Source organism: Pan paniscus, chromosome 11 (genome assembly GCF_029289425.2).
Source record: "Pan paniscus chromosome 11, NHGRI_mPanPan1-v2.0_pri, whole genome shotgun sequence".
In the NCBI taxonomy this organism is placed as follows: Eukaryota; Metazoa; Chordata; class Mammalia; order Primates; family Hominidae; genus Pan; species Pan paniscus.
The window spans coordinates 86369365-86385349 of record NC_073260.2 but is presented as its reverse complement, the minus strand read 5'-3'; the positions used below and the strand labels follow the sequence as shown (position 1 = coordinate 86385349).

Below are 15985 nucleotides of genomic sequence, written 5' to 3'. Positions count from 1 at the left end.
TAGCGTTTGCAGCCTGGGAGAGGCTTGCCAAATTGGATTAGCGAACCAAATGTCTGCTCTATGGCTGAGAGACAGGCGAGGCGCTTATTAAATAGTCCACAGGCAGGGATGTTTCGAGTACTTAATCAACTCTTCATTTCCCTCCTCCAGGGAGCAGGGAAGTCTCAGTGCCACCCATGGTGAAAAATTACCAATCCCTGCAGGATCTCTCTTTGCCATTTTCACTGCAGTATGTGCACAAATCATAGGAAAGATCCAAGGAAGACAGTGCAAGAATATTTGGCCATGGGGCACTGGAGACTGCAGAAGTCTGCAGGTGGGAGGCCAGGGTGCTTGCAAGTCCTGCCTTCCACCTGCTCACTGTGAAACCCCGGCTCAGTCCGTTCCCTTCTCCAGGACCCTTCAAGGTTCTCCCTGCTCAGACAGACTAGAAACAGTTCTCTGGAGATGCTTCCTTAACAGAGGCAGCAGCCAAAGCGGCTTATGCAGCCAGTGGCTTTTCCTAAGGACCTGCTCTGCGTGCAGGATCCTTTGTGTGTGTGGTGGGGGAGACAGGCCGGTGCCGCCCTATTTTCTCTTTATGGCTTTAATTCAGACTCTCCACCTCAACCTCCTGCCTCCAGGGTGGAAAGCTCCCTTCTATCCTCTCATCACCTTCCTTTCCTCTTTTCTCACTTGAGAAAATTTAATTTTAGAGCCAGAGAGTACCAAAGAGGCCTTTGGAGCTGGCCTCTGTTACAGTCTTTGAGGCTCTTTCTTGCACCGTTTGGCAAACTGAGGCCCAGACACAGGAAGGGCCTTGCCCAAGGTCCTATGATGAGTTTGCAGTGAAGCCAGGGCTGATCTTCCCCAGTGCACTTGCTTCCCTCTCCTTGAGGAACAGGAAGAGCCTGGGCCAATTGAGGTCAAAGTCACAGTGTTAATAGGAGTGATGGGCTTTCATACAAAGCCTAACATGGGATTCTTCCCGGACAATCCCCCGTTTTTCCTTCTATGAGAAAGGTGGGCTTAATCAAGGATGGCATCCTTGGACAAGAGAAGTGGGGAACAAGGGAGGCACAATGCCATCCAAAAAGCAACCCTGGGAGAGATTGTACCAAAGAATAGAGAGGAATGTACATTCCCTTTGCAGGATTCTGTGTGCAAAGGGTGTGTTTTCTCCCCGGAGTGTTTCCTATAATTAGAGCAAGCTGCCCACCCCCTCCCCCCACAGCAGCAGAGGGCTGCATGATGAGAACTGGTGGATCTAGTTCACTTGGAGGAGGCATCACAAGGGTTTTCCATACCACTCCTTATTAAGACAGCCAAGGATAAACATTAAAGCAAGGAAGATAAAGTCCTTGGAAAAAACCCAAACAAACAAATCTGCAAACGTTTTGTGAAGATTTGGGACCCTGTCACTTTAATCCTTCTATGATCCATCAATGCTGATTCTAATCCGGATCTTATCACCACACTTCAGTAGAATGCTTCTTTCAAGCTGGCCAGGCATTCTTTTTTTCAGGTTCCAGCATTTCTACCTTTGATGTTCCTGCTAACTGGGGCCCTCACTGATGAGATGCCAGGTGCAGCTTCCACTTGGGAACCTCTCTGACTCCACCAGGATGAGAAACAAAGAGTTGGAGAGGAGAATGGAGGTAGGTTTCCCCTCAGGCTCTGGCTGCTTCTCCTACTGCATCAGAAGATCAAAGGGAGGGATGAGTGAGGCCTCAGCGGGGGTGGGGGTGGGGGTGGGGGTGGGGTGGGGTGGCCCTGCTCTGTGTGCTTCCCGGTAGGAGCCAATTTCTTCCCTAATTTATTGACCACCCTGACTCTTTCCTCATCTTTCTGATTAATAGTTTAGTTGGGGGTGCTAGGAAATTTACCTCCAGTTGTTACCATAGCAACCAGCTCTCTTGTACAGGATCCCATAGACAATGCATTTTGGGTCTTCGGCAGGAGCTGGGATTTACGAGGATCTCAGCATGTACCAGAGCAGAATGGGCAAGATGATGTTCCACTGATATGCTTAAGAATTATGAGTGGGGATAGGAAATGGTTTCGCCACACGGTAAATTGGGAAGGATGGTTTTAGTGCCTTTCCTTTCCTCTTGGCTTTGTCTTTCTCTTACAAGAGACCCCTCCCCCACAACATTCTCTCTTAGGTCCTTGGAAAACTAGTTCCTCACAGGACAAAGGCAGGGCCAGTTTGGTGGAAGTCACAGGGAGGCTCATTCCCTTTCAGCAAAAGGAAGAATTTGTAGTGGGTAGAACCAGCTGAAGATACAGTTGGCAGTCTTGGGAAGTAGTGATCCCTGGAGGTGTGTGAACAGGGGCCTGTCAGGGGCTCTAGAAAATATTGTATAGAGGACCGAGTGAGGGGTGGCATGTGTGGAACCTCTGGGTCCTTTTCATCCCTGGGAAGGGAGTTGCACTGTACCTGCTTGTGAGGCCAGCTCTCACCTCTCCCAACTAAGCAGAATATCAGATTTGGACATTTCAGTTCCCTGGGCCCCTGGGATGTCTTTGGTGTCCTCATAAACTCAATACCCAGTACACTGCCTGGCCCTTGGGTGAATGAATAAATTCCTTAGGCCTTTATTAAGTGTGTGGGCACAACTTACTAACCGTTTATGTGTTCTTTTATTATGATAATAAAAATATACGTTTCAAAGCATTGTCATATAACAACTGGAACTGGAAATGGAAAAAAATTTTGTTGCTTTTAAAACCCTGTCCCAGGTGCTGGACTCATTCCCTGATTACAGTTGAGGCATACAAGTGTTTGTCTTCCACAAACCATGTGGAAATGGTGGGGCGGAACTGAAAGCTCTCCTTGGACAAACCCCTTAACCTCCCTGCGCCTCCATTTTCTCATCTATGAAATGGGGGTAATGGAAACCATCAGGAATGATCAATTGGCTTTCACTTATGAGCTGACTGTGCTTGATGGGGAGATGCTTGGCTAAAAAGTGTGTAGCAATAGATTAACAACATCTGCACTGGACACCAGATGTGGGGAGGGTGGCACATGTGCCATATATTTGCCGTCCTTGGACCAGATGGTCTCAGAGAACCCTGATGGCTCTAGGTGCCAAGATGTGACGATTCTAGGCCACCTTAGTTGTTCTCTGCCTTCAAACCAACCTTCTTGGCCTTTCTTTACTCTCAAGCCTGTAAAATTATCAGGGAACTGACTTTGTTATTTCAAAACCTCATTACATTTTTCTCCTTCCTTCCTTCCTCCCTCCCTCCCTCCCTCCCTCCCTCTCTCTCTGTTTTCTTTCTTTCTTTCTTTCTTTCTTTCTTTCTTTCTTTCTTTCTTTCTTCTTTCTTTCTTTCTTTCTTTATTTCTTTCTTTTTCTTTTCTTCTTTCTTTCTGATGGGGTCTTGCTCTGTCACCCAGGCTGGAGTGCAGTGGCGTGATCTCAGCTTACTGCAACCTCTGCCTCCTGGGTTCAAGCGATTCTCCTGCCTCAGCCTCCCAAATAGCTGGGATTATAAGTGTGTTCCACTATGCCTGGCTAATTTTTGTATTTTTAGTAGAGACGGGGTTTTGCCATGTTGGCAAGGCTGGTCTTGAGCTCCTGACCTCAGGTGATCCTCTTGCCTCAGCCTCCCAAAGTGCTGGGATTACAGGAGTGAGCCACTGCACCTGGCCGGAACCTCATTACATTTTTCTTTTCTCAACAGATTGACCTGTGTAAAAGACCTCAGATTTGTCTAGAAGCAGGGAGATATCCAGGTTGGTTTGTAAATGATACAGATGGGAAATGCAGAATTTAGGCTCCAAGGAACACCTGGCCTGCAGCAGCTTGCATAAGAGCTATAGGCAAACAAGAGGCTGCTGAAATCTTTTGAAAAGACCTGCTGCAAGGAGTGGATGGAATGCATCCCACAGGGATTTATTCTGGGCACACAGCTGCACTCTAGGGCTGAGATTACTCTTTGGAAGCAAAAGACTGCATCCCTCAAGGGAGAGAGACCTGGCCAGGCCTTCTCAGGTACAACACTCTCTCCAGTATTTCCCCAATCTCTCCTCTAGCTCTGTCTGCTTCCACTCTCCCCACCCACCCCTGGCTACAGTCACGCTGGCCTCTGCACCATTCCCATGTCTGCCGCGTGCTTTCTTAACCCTATGCCTTTGCCAGTGCTATTCCAGCCACCTGTAATGATCTTCTCCACCCAGCAGACTCCTATTCATGTTCCAAGATTGAGCCACAGAGTAATCTCTGAGATGCCTTCTCAACCCTCTGAACCACATAGAGCCCTGCATCTCCTATCCCTTTCTCTACGTCTATACTGGCAATGTTGGCTGACTTCTTGGTGAATCTCTACTTTTCTTGGTTCAGGGTAAGCCTGGACACAATGGAGTGAAACATCCCAGAATATAATCATTTTGTGACATAAAACAAAGATGGCTCAATTCTCTGATGAGAGCAGAGACTTGTTTCCATAAGAACCCTCTCTGGGAGCTCATTTCTCAGCTGAGGGCTGCTTGATGCTATAGGATGGATTCCTTTGGCTCATGCTCAGGCCTTTCATGGGGGCTGGGCTGAGGGCAGGCAATGGCCAGGTGGGCCCCATGGCTGGGCCTGACCTCATGAAAGAGCTTATATTTAATCTTTTGATGTTATCTCCTGTCTTTACCCATTTTTGTGTTGCTATAAAGGAATACCTGAGGCTTGGTAATTTATTTTAAAAAGAGGTTAATTTGGCTCATGGTTCTGCAGGATGTACAAGAAACATCGTGCTTCCTTCCCCCTCTCTGGTTTCCTCTCTAGCCAGGTGATATCTGCACACTCAGGCTCCCCTCTACCTTCTGCCATGAGAAAACCTGAAGCCCTCACCAGAAGCAGATGCTGCTGCCCTGTGTGGGCAGAGATCACATGGTGGGGCAGGAGGTACCAGGCTCTTTTTAACAACCAGTTCTCCAGGAAACTAATACAGCAAGAACTCACTCATTACCATGAGGATGGCACCAAGTCATTCATGAGGAATCTGCCCTCATAACTCAAACACCTCCCACTAGGCCCCACCTCCAACACTAGGGATCAAATTGCAACATGAGATTTTGAGGGGTCAAACAGATCGAACTATAGCACCTCCAAAGGAAGTTATATGTCCCATCAGAGAGGTACATTCACCAGATCAAAGTAGGAAATGTTCACCAAAGTAACATTTGCATCCCATTACTGAACCACACCATTTGTAGTACCTTATAAATTAATATGCTTTTAAAATACATACTGGAATTATCTTGTGATTAGCAATATCTCATTGCCTTTTTTTTATATTGAAAGTGCTCATTTGACAAATGTAAAGATTTAAAATACAGTCATGCACCACATAACAACATTTGGTCAATGAAGGACTGCATGCTTGATGGTGGTCTCACAAGATTATAATACTGTATTTTTACTGTACCTTTTCTATGTTTAGATATGCAAATACTTACCACTCTGTTACAGTTGCCTGCAGTGTTCAGTACAGTCACATGCTGTACAGGTTTGTAGCCTAGGCGCAATAGGCTATACCATATAGCCTAGGCACATAGTTCTGCCATCTGTGTTTGTGTAAGTACACTCTATGATGTTCACACAACAACAAAATCACCTAAGGATGAATTTCTCAGAACATATCCCACACCGTTAAGTGATGCATGACTGACTGTATATCACAATTTTGGTAATTGTTTCTTCATATCTTCATTTATCAGTATGTTAGGCACCTTAAAAATTGGAAGTGGCCCAGGCTTCTCTCAGCCTCTGAGAGGCCCCACTTGTCTAGGAGTATGTTTGCAAACCTACACAGTAGCTGTGTGACCTTGGGCAAGTTACTTAAACTGTCTCCCTAGCCTCAGTTTCCTCATGTACTCATTTACAAAATGGTGAAAATAACTCTATTTTGCAGGGTTTCAAAGATGAGTTAATGTGATGTAAGTGAAGTACCTAACAGTTTTAGATACACAAGTTTCTCAGTATACAGTAAGTAGATGCCCAGTAATTGGTAGCAGTTGTCATTATTTTTTCTGGTGTATTTCTAGCTGTTTTGATCCAGAAAACTTTTGTTTTTTTATTTGAGATGGAGTTCCGCTCTTGTTGCCGAAGCTGGAGTGCAATGGCATGATCTTGGCTCACCGCAACCTCTGCCTCCCGGGTTCAAGCGATTCTCCTGCCTCAGCCTCCTGAGTAGCTGGGATTACAGGCACACACCACCATGCCTGGCTAATTTTGTATTTTTAGTAGAGATGGGGTTTCTCCATGTTGGTCAGGCTGGTCTAGAACTCCTGACCTCAGGTGATCTGCCTGCTTTGGACTTCCAAAGTGCTGGGATTACAGGCATGAGCCACTGCACCTGGCCTTTTTATTTTATTATTATTTTTTTGAGACAAGATCTGACTGTCACCTAGGCTGGAGTGCAGTGGTGCAATCTCTGCTTACTGCAACCTCTGCCTCCCGGGCACAACCCATCCTCCCACTTCAGCCTCCCAAGTAGCTGGGACCACAGGTATGCATCACCAAGCCTGCCTAATTTTTGTATTTGTGTGTGTGTGTGTAGGGATGAGTTTTGGCCATGTTGCCCAGGCTAGTCTTGAACTCCTGAGCTCAAGTGATCTGCCTGCCTCAGCCTCCCAAAGTGCTGGGATTATAGGTGTGAGCCAATGCACCTGGCCTGATCCAGAATACTCCAATATCAGTTACCTTTTGCTGTGTAACAAATCACTCTAAAACTTAGTAGCTTAAAATAACCATGTATTTACTTCAAGATTCTGTAGGTTGGCTGTTTAGGCTGGGCTCAGCTGGCAGGTTTTCTGAACTCAGCTAGAATTCCTCTTGCTTTTGTAGTTAGCTGTGGGGCAGCTGCAGTTTGGTTTTGCTAGTTTGGGCTGAGCTCTTGTGTATGTTTAAGGTCTTGGCTGGGACAACTGGCCTGACTCATGAACTCATCCGCTGGCAGCTTAGCCTGGGTTTGTTCACATCATGAAGACAAGGGTCCCAAGAAAGCAGGTGGCAGTGTGCAAGGCCTCTTGAGGCTTGGGCTTGGAACTAGTACAGTGTCACCTTTGCCAAATTCTATTGGCCAAAACTAGTCACAGACTCAAGACTTGAGGACACCACTTTTGATAGGAAGAGTTACAAAGTCACATCTGCAAAGTAGCAGAGACACAGAAAGGGAAGTAACTGTGGTCATTTCTGCAAACAATCTACCACAATTCCCCCTTTGTAAACAAAAAACAGCATCTTTAATTTATTCCCTGGGTGCCCCAGTGAGCAAGTGGGGATAAATTGTGTTCTTTTCTACTCTCTGGTTCAAGCCTATTTTTAGATCTGGTCTAATAAAATGAATTTCACACCTGGGTTACTCACCCACTAACAAACACTTTGTTCTTATTGATGCCTAGGACAAATGCCGAGGCAGCCTAGATTTGTAGTTCCTTTACCTCTGAGTACAATAATTGTTAATTATTTGCTTTATTTGGTGCTGTTTCATTTGCCAATAGTCAATTACCTATGTTAGGTTTTCTTGTGATCAGTGGGGCTTATCCAATATTGCAGCTCAGGTCCGTTTTTGTCTCAGAGATGTCTTTTCCAAGATAAAGAAAACTCTTGTTCACTAGTTTATTGAATATCTGTTTATTTCAAAGCCTTCTTATGCACTGCTGCAAGCACCAAAGTGCTCAGGCTGAGTTCTTAGAATTGAACAAAAGGCCAAAGATAAGCTTTCCTTTTGTGTAATCTAGCTAAATCCCAGTACATAGAATAGATAGAAAGAGCAGGTTGTGAGATCCTAGGGCATTTGTTCAGTTCCTGCCTGAATCTCTGAAACTGCCTTATCCCCTGTAATCCACCCTCCACATAGCTACCTAGTGACCTAATGCAGATATCTGATCACATGGCTTGTGGTAGAGTGCATGGATGGACCTGACTCTCCAGTCCTCCGTATAGCCATGAACTTTGTCATATGACTTGGCAGGAGCTCTCACTGGTTCCCCTCCTCTTGAATCTAGACTGGGTCATGTCACTTTGTTTGGTGGACAGAATGAGGTGGAAGTGACAACGTGCCAGTTCTGAGCCCAGGCCTCAAGACACCTTGCGTGTTTCTTTCCGTGCTCTTGTGCCTCTGTCATTGCCATGAGCAAGACATGCCCAGGCTGGCCTGGCAGTTCCAGGAGGAAGACGAGAGATACATGGAGAAGAGCCAAGTCACTTCAGCAAGGCCCAGCCCAAATCAGCTAAGCCCCAGCCAACCCCAGATGCATAAGCCATAAATGCTGATTGTTGCTTTAAGCCACTGACATTGAGGTTGCTTATTACATGGTGGAAGTTGATGCCTCATTCTTCTATTTAAACTCCAGCACTGGTCCACTGATCCCCTGTGGCTTGAGGCATAAAATCCAGGCGAAATCTTCCACCATCTTGGCCCTGCTACTTTTCTCTTGGTGCCTCCGTATCTCCCTTTTTACTTTATACCTTAGCAATGACCCCAAATGACTTGTAGCTCTTCAAATGCATCATGCTGGTTCACCTTTCTATGCCTTTGCACCTGGTATGCCCTCTGCCTGGAATGCCATTCTCCTCTCCTTTGTCTGCCTAGGAAATTCCTACTCATCTGTCAAAACCCAGCTCAGGCATTGTATCAATGTACTCTCCTCTCCCCTGAAGTAACTCATACCCACTTTTCTGAGATGTTTGGATGCCATATATCTATATCTATATATCTATCTCTATGTATATCTATAAATCTATTGTTACCATATATGACATGGTATTATGAAGTATGTTCATTTCCTTTTAGTTTTGCCCATTGTATTAGTCCATTCTCACATGGTTATAAAGAAACACCTGAGACTGAGTCATTTATAAAGAAAAGAAGTTTAGGCTGGGCATGGTGGCTCACACCTGTAATCCTAGCACTTTGGGAAGCTGAGGCAGGTGAATCACTTGAGGTCAGGAGATCGAAACCAGCCTGGCCAACATGGTGAAACCCCATCTCTACTAAACATACAAAACATTAGCCAGGCATGGTAGTGGGGCCTGTAGTCCCAGCTACTTGGGAGGCTGAGGGAAGAGAATCACTTGAACCCAGGAGGTAGAGGTTGCAGTGAGCCAAGATCGCACCCTGCACTCCAGCCTCAAAAACAAATGAACAAACAAACAAAAAAGAAGTTTAATTAGCTCACGGTTCTGCAGGCTGTACAGGAAGCATGATGCTGGCATCTGCTTGGCTCCTGGAAAAGCCTCAGGAAACTTACAAACATGTCAGAAGGCAAAGGGGGAGCAGGCACTTCACATGATGAAAGCAGAAGCAACAGAGTTGAGGGGGTGCCACACACTTTTAAGCAACCAGATCTCACAAGAACTCACTCACTGCAAGGACAGCACATAGGAGTTGGTGCTAAACAATTCATAAGAAATCCATTTCCGTGATCCAGTCGCCTCCCACCAGGCCCCATCTCCAACACAGGGACTGTAAGTTAACATGAGATTTGGGTAAGGAGACACATCCAGACTATATCACCCATATTTCCCACCTATAGACTGATTTACTTTAGGACAAGGGCATCTTTAATGTAAATGTATTCTTAGTGCCTAACCCAGTGCCTGACACCAATAATGCTTGATGATTAAATGAAGGAGGACCTGAAAAGAGGGAGCATCTGAATTGGGCCTTGACCAAGTGGTAGGATTTGGACACAAAGAGATGGGCAAAGGAACTCCAGAGAGAAGGTACAATGTGAGTAAATTTCCAGTACAGGGGCTGGAAAACAGGAATGACATGATTTCATTTTGGCCCAAGCTTTTGATAGAGAGTAGCAAGAGTTATAGTGATATGTGATTAAAAAAAAAAAAGAACTCCAAAAACATATGTAAAATGAATATTATCTTTCCAGAAGACTCATCCACTAGGAAGAGATGCAAGGCAATGTCTTACCCCAAAGCAAGATAATCTATGAATGGGTAGCTGATGAGATGATGGGGCAGAGCGAATACCTCCAGGACCCTCAGGGCCCTGCTGCTGTATGCATCTGCCTCCTGTGAGGCACTTCTTCACTTATAAACTCTTTCCAGAGTGTTATAGGCATTGAGAAGTCCAGCATCTCAGGGGTTAACTAGAGGCCTGTCTCTGTACCCTTGGGTGGTAGAAAATGACCCTGGATACTGTCAGGTGTAGCTTGGCCCCTGCTAGGAGGCAAATCCCACTGCTTTCTGGCTGGATGAATCTTGTCCCTTGAGGAATACTTGCAAAAATGGTGTTGCAATATAAAGCAGGGATGCTTAGTCCTCCATCCTTGGTCCCCACCACACAGAGAAGGGAAGGGGCTGGCCAGGGGTTTCTCCCCGCACAGGCCTTTCCCCCACCAGCTGCCTCTGCTGTTGCAGAGCTCTTTAAAATATTTAAACATCTTCATTATGGCGGGTTAGCCTTTTAAAGATTAACACTCCTCAATTATAAAAGCAGAGATATGTATCTTTGCTATGTCACCCCATGCCACCTTGTACTGGCCACTTCATGGCTTTTATCCCTTGGATCTATGATTGCCTAGTTACTTTCTGTCACCCCTACTGGGTCACAGGCTCCAGATGGCAGATAATTGGCCTCTACAGTTCACCATAAGATCCCCAAGGCCAGGCACTGGGCCTGGCCTTGGAAAATGCTTAATAGACATAATAGACAGTTGTTGAATAAATAAACTTGTAAAGAGTTCAGAAAAGAGAAGCTATGCTTGCCTACTACCCCAACAACCAGAGGGACCACTGCTAACATTGTCATAATTTTCCTTCCATGTCTTTTTTTATGCATGCATATATTCTATACTTTTGAATGAAGCTGTATTTTTTTTTTTTTTAGATGGATTCTCGCTCTGTCACCCAGGCTGGAGTGCAGTGGCGCAATCTTGGCTCACTGCAAGCTCCACCTCCCGGGTTCACACCGTTCTCCATCCTCAGCCTCCCGAGTAGCTGGGACTACAGGCACCCATCACCACACCCGGCTAATTTTATTTTTGTATTTTTAGTAGAGATGGGGTTTCACCGTGTTAGCCAGGATGGCCTCGATCTCCTGACCTCGTGATCCGCCTGCCTCGGCCTCCCAAAGTGCTGGGATTACAGGCATGAGCCACATGCCCGGCCTGAAGCTATCCTTCTTAATGGCATTTCTGCCATGTCATGAAAATTATTCACAAATACCATTTTTAATGGCTGCTCGATTTCCCATCATATGGAGACACCCTGTTGTTGACTATGTTGCATCCAATTTTTCACAATTCTCCCAGAATAAGTATCTGGGTTGGGAAGGCATCCTTTTGCATTGGTTTTTGCTTATTTTCAAATGATTTTATTAGGCTAGACTTCCAGGAGAGGATTAAGATATATGAGCACTGTAAAAACTCCTGGAACATCTTGTTAGCACTGCTGCCCAGAAATACTGGACCCGTGTCCCTGCTAGGTTTTATGTCAGAGTGAGCTGAGAAACTCAATGAGGCAGTCTGGGATAATGGCAAGTCACCGTCCTGGGCATATGAAAACCTGGAATGAGGGAGGACTTTGAACAGCCCCTCCCTTCTCTATGCTTCAGTTTCCTTTTCGTGCACTGGAAGGACAAGTATTGTGCTGCCTCGTCCTCAGTGCTACTGTGTGAGTCCAATGAGGGGATACTTGGGACAAGGCTTTGACAGCTGAGAAACTTGGTTCTTGTTCTTTTTATTTTATGTTAAACGGGACTAGCATAACCAAGGGACTGACATTATTGAGGCAAACAGCATCTTCCCGAGAAATGGTGACTGCTTTTCTGTCTGCAGCTCTGTGACCTTTTGGGAGACAAAAGATTTCAGTATTCATTGTCTTCTCACCCTTGATTGTCCTGCTCTGGGGTAGGTAGGGAGAAGAAGGAGGAGTAGGGGAAGACGACATTGACATCAGATCTGCAATTCCTGAGTCACTGGAGAAAAATGAACTAGGAGAAAAAGAGAAAGTTGCTACCAGAACTTTGGAAGAATTATTCCATGTGCTGCTCCCTCATGCATCCACTGACCCTAGGTGGGTCCCTTCTCATTCCCAAGCCTCAGTCTTCCCTCTGCATATTAAGGGCTCAGACCAGGATCCCTAACCAGCTTCCTCTGAGAGCCTGAGTGCGTGAGGCTGGGACAAGAGAGAGGGCTGTGAATTGATCTCCTCTGCACCATCTGCTGGCCTAGTCAACCTCTCAAGCCATCCCTGGTCTCTGGGCCTTCCTGGACACTAGAATCTCCCATGAGGATGTCAGTTTAGACTGACTTGAGGGTGAATTCACCTGGCGCAGAAGGTTGGGCTTTAAGATCCCTTTGTTGCAGCCTAAATCTAAGAACCAAATCTGAAACATTTCCTATTCCTCCCCGACCGCATCAGTACACTCGAGTCTCTCTGACATGATGCCGCAGGCCCTCCATAATGTGGCTACAATCAACTTCTTGATAATAAGAGTATTTCTACTCCAGGTAGTTGTGAGGACCACACAGTACATGTGTATAAAGCATTTAGCATGATACTAAGCCAGCACATAGTAACCACTCAATAAATGGCAGCTGCTATTAGTTATCACTACCACTGTGACTTACTCTCTTCTCCCTTTCCTTTTCTCCAATGCCTACCCTGGCATGTGGCCTCATGCCCTTGTGTCTGCACAGCCTTTCCCCTCTGTATGGAGAGACCCACTTTGTGCCCCTTTTGGGGTGTAATTGCTGAGTGGAATTGCCCACCTTGGGAAGATGGTCATTTCTTGCTGCTTTTCTTTCCACCCAAATTCATATGGTGGAATTTGCTTATGTCTTGAACTTATGGTGTGACTCCACTGTAGGGGGGACACAAGTGCTCAGTCAACAAAGGAGTCATTGGCTCTAGGGGGTCTCCCCACTAGGTTATGAGCTATTGACAGCTGAATCTGGGTTTGTCCTCCTCTGCACCCATAGTGCTGACACCATGCTTATACACAGGCAGTTTCAGAAAAATCCATGTATTTAAAACAGATTTCTAGAACATCCATCAAGTGTCAGGCACTGCTCTGGGCATTGTGGATAGGATGGTAACCAAGATAGACACATGTCCCTGCCTTCCTGAAGCATGTATTCCAACTGGGGAGACAGGAAAAAACAATAAATGACTTAGTTAAACACTATTTCTCTTTGTTTCTATGTCTGGAGGAATTTCCTTTGCATTGGGAGGGTGTGTTTGTGAGAATATGTTTGGCTAGTTTTTAGTAGCCATATAGGAAGAGTACTCAGGAAGCTGAGGTGGATCTCAAAGAGGTGAGCAGTTATCCTCCAGAAAAGGGAACCCAGGATAGAACTAGAGGTCAGTGACAGCTAGTGCCACAGGGCAGAGAAGGGAAAGATGGCGTTGAGGTGGTTTTGAATACAAGCCCTCCTCTGAATGGCTCTAGGGCACATTCCAAATTGCAAGTGCTGATTTGCAATGGAGCTGTTTTTCACTTGGACAACTTTATATATTGTGCTCCAGGGTGAACAACAACAGGGATGCATTTACTTAATGATGTGGGGAAGGGCAGCCAGTAAATAAAATAATCACAAAGTGTGACAAGCACTTAATAAAGGGGCCTGAGATGAGGCTGGAGGAAAGGCAGGGGCCGATTAGGCTGGGTCTCAAGACTGTGGTGAGGGGCTTGGACTTTATTTAGAGTGCATCAAAGACCAGGTGAGAGTTGGGATCCAATTTAGCTTTAAAGATCACTCTCACTGCCATGTGGAGTCAGTTTTGATTTAATTGAATCAAATATTTCTGGAGAGCATCCAAATAAATTGGCTTCTTGAAGCCATCACCTCCCCCTGCTGAGTTTGACTAGCTCCTGGTAGAACTGGGGACCCTAATTTCCCAAGGAGACAAACATCCAATTTCTGGTTTAGATTTGCATTAGAAAGAGACCTTAATTACTCTGATCTCTAACACCTCTGAGGAGCTGATTTGAGCTTTTCAGATGCAAAGAGTGTTAATTGGCTAAGGGGGCCCAGCTGAGCTGAACCCTCACCAAGTGGGAAGGGGTGGAGGAAGGAGTAGGGGAAAGGGGTTAGAGAAAGGAGGGGACACCTGGTATTTGTCAGGTTTCCTGGAGATCTGAAGGGGAGTGTGAGGGGAATTGATACCAACAGTTTGCCCACTTTCGATCCTTCAAGTCTCCTCCCACTCTTCCTTCAAGATCCAACTCACTCCCACTGTCCCGGGAAGCACCCCTCCCCCCGCCCCCCTCCCACCCCCAGATTTCCTTTACCGCTTCCTAGGCGGACAGTGCCTCCACCTGGTTTCTAATCACGGCTCTTGGATGGCCCTTCCACTTGGAGGGCAAGGCTTCTATCCCTTGCAGCTTCATCTCCTTGCACAGCCCAAGGTGAGTGCTCAGAAAATGTGAAATGAATGAATAATAAAACAAATGGTAATGTTAATGATAATATAATAATAAAAGCCAGCACTTATGTAGTGCTTCCCTTGATTCTATGCTGGTGAGTCTCAGAGTCAGAAAGCATTTACTCCTGCTCTCCAATTCCTGCCATAGCCAATCTCCAGCATAAATTGCCATTGATGGTTATGTATTTATCTGTGGGATTGTTTAATACTAACCTCCTCCATGAAGAAAAAGAACCCCTGCCTGTTTTGTTCACCATTCTATCTGCAGTGCCTAGCCCAATGTCTGAATCTAAAAGGCTCAATAAATATCTGTTGAATGAGAGAATGCTTGCATACATCCAGTGATGGGAAGTTTACTATCTCCTAAGGAAGTCTTGCTCATGTATGGTTCCTTTTCTTGTTAGTTCTTCCTTTTACTGAAGAACTAACATTCATTTCCCTGGAGCATCCATTTAACACTGATGCCTGGATTCTCTCACAAACAGCTTGCCACCTGCCCCTACCCCACCACCACGGGGCTGCAAGGCTATGACTTATAAATGTTTCTTTCTGTATGTCCTGTTTGCTTGCTATATGTGCCTGGTCACTCCCTCCTGTTTCCTCTCACAGTAAGGCCTGATAAGTATGTAAAGATGAGACTCTCACTTCCCACGTTCTAGGAATTACATTTCTATAATGCAACTCTTCAAATGTAGTTGCCCCTACTCTGTTTAAATAAGGATATAAGGCACCAATAAGGAAGATGAGTTGACCAATTGAGGTCTTTTCTACAGGTGTAGAAAATGTTAATGGTGGGTATATGGGGAATACAACTTTTTTTTTAAGTGAAAGCAGGTTTATTAAGAAAGTACGGGGTATACAACTTTTAAAAGTTGTAAAACTTTTCAACTTTTTAGTATGTTTGAAATTTTTCAAAATAAAATGTTGGAAATAGTAAAAATCCAATAAAGTAATTAAAATGGAATACTAAAAAAAATTAACCATAAAAAAGACAAGAAAAACAGAAAAAAAGAACAGGACAAATAGCACGTAGCAAAATGGCCATTAAAGTCATGTTAAATATATTAAAGTAATGTTAAATGTAAATGAACTAACCATTTCAATTAAATGGCAGGAATTATCAGACTGGTTAAAGGAATAAGAGCTAATTTTCTGCTGTCTACAAGAAATACTTAAAAACACAAAGACATAGATAGGTTAAAAGTAAAAGGATAGAGATTAGGCAAAAGCACTAATTATGAGAAAACTGGAATGGCCATATTATCTGATGATAACATAGACTTTGAGACAAGAAGTATTATCAGAGATAAACACACTTCATTACAAAAAGTGGGTCCAGTTCATGAGGACAATAAAAGAATGATAAAATTTTTAACACATATAATAATAAATGTGAATGTGGGTAATAACAGAGCTTCAAAATACATGAAGCAAAAACTGACAGAAATAAATGGAGAAATAGATAAATCCACAACCATAGTTTCTATTTTTTTGTTTTTTGAGACGGGGTCTTAATCTGTTGCCCAGGCTGGAGTGCAGTGGCACAATCACAATTCACTGTAGCCTGGTAACTCCTGGGCTCAAGCAATCCTCTTGCCTCAGCTTTCTGA

The 15985-nt window shown here is 44.9% G+C and overlaps 1 long non-coding RNA gene across 2 annotated transcripts in view; it reads left to right on the top strand.

Annotated features, from left to right (window-relative positions):
* Nucleotides 1-15985, top strand: part of LOC117981687 (uncharacterized) — a 124958-nt gene that overhangs the window by 57783 nt on the left and 51190 nt on the right. Inside the window, exons 3-4 of one of the 2 annotated variants that reach the window (XR_004673298.2) lie at nucleotides 1505-1637; nucleotides 6064-6658. This is a non-coding gene — a long non-coding RNA (uncharacterized LOC117981687). Of the gene's footprint in view, nucleotides 1-1504; nucleotides 1638-6063; nucleotides 6659-15985 lie in introns of those variants that run through there. The other variant, XR_008619722.1, reaches the window with a different exon arrangement.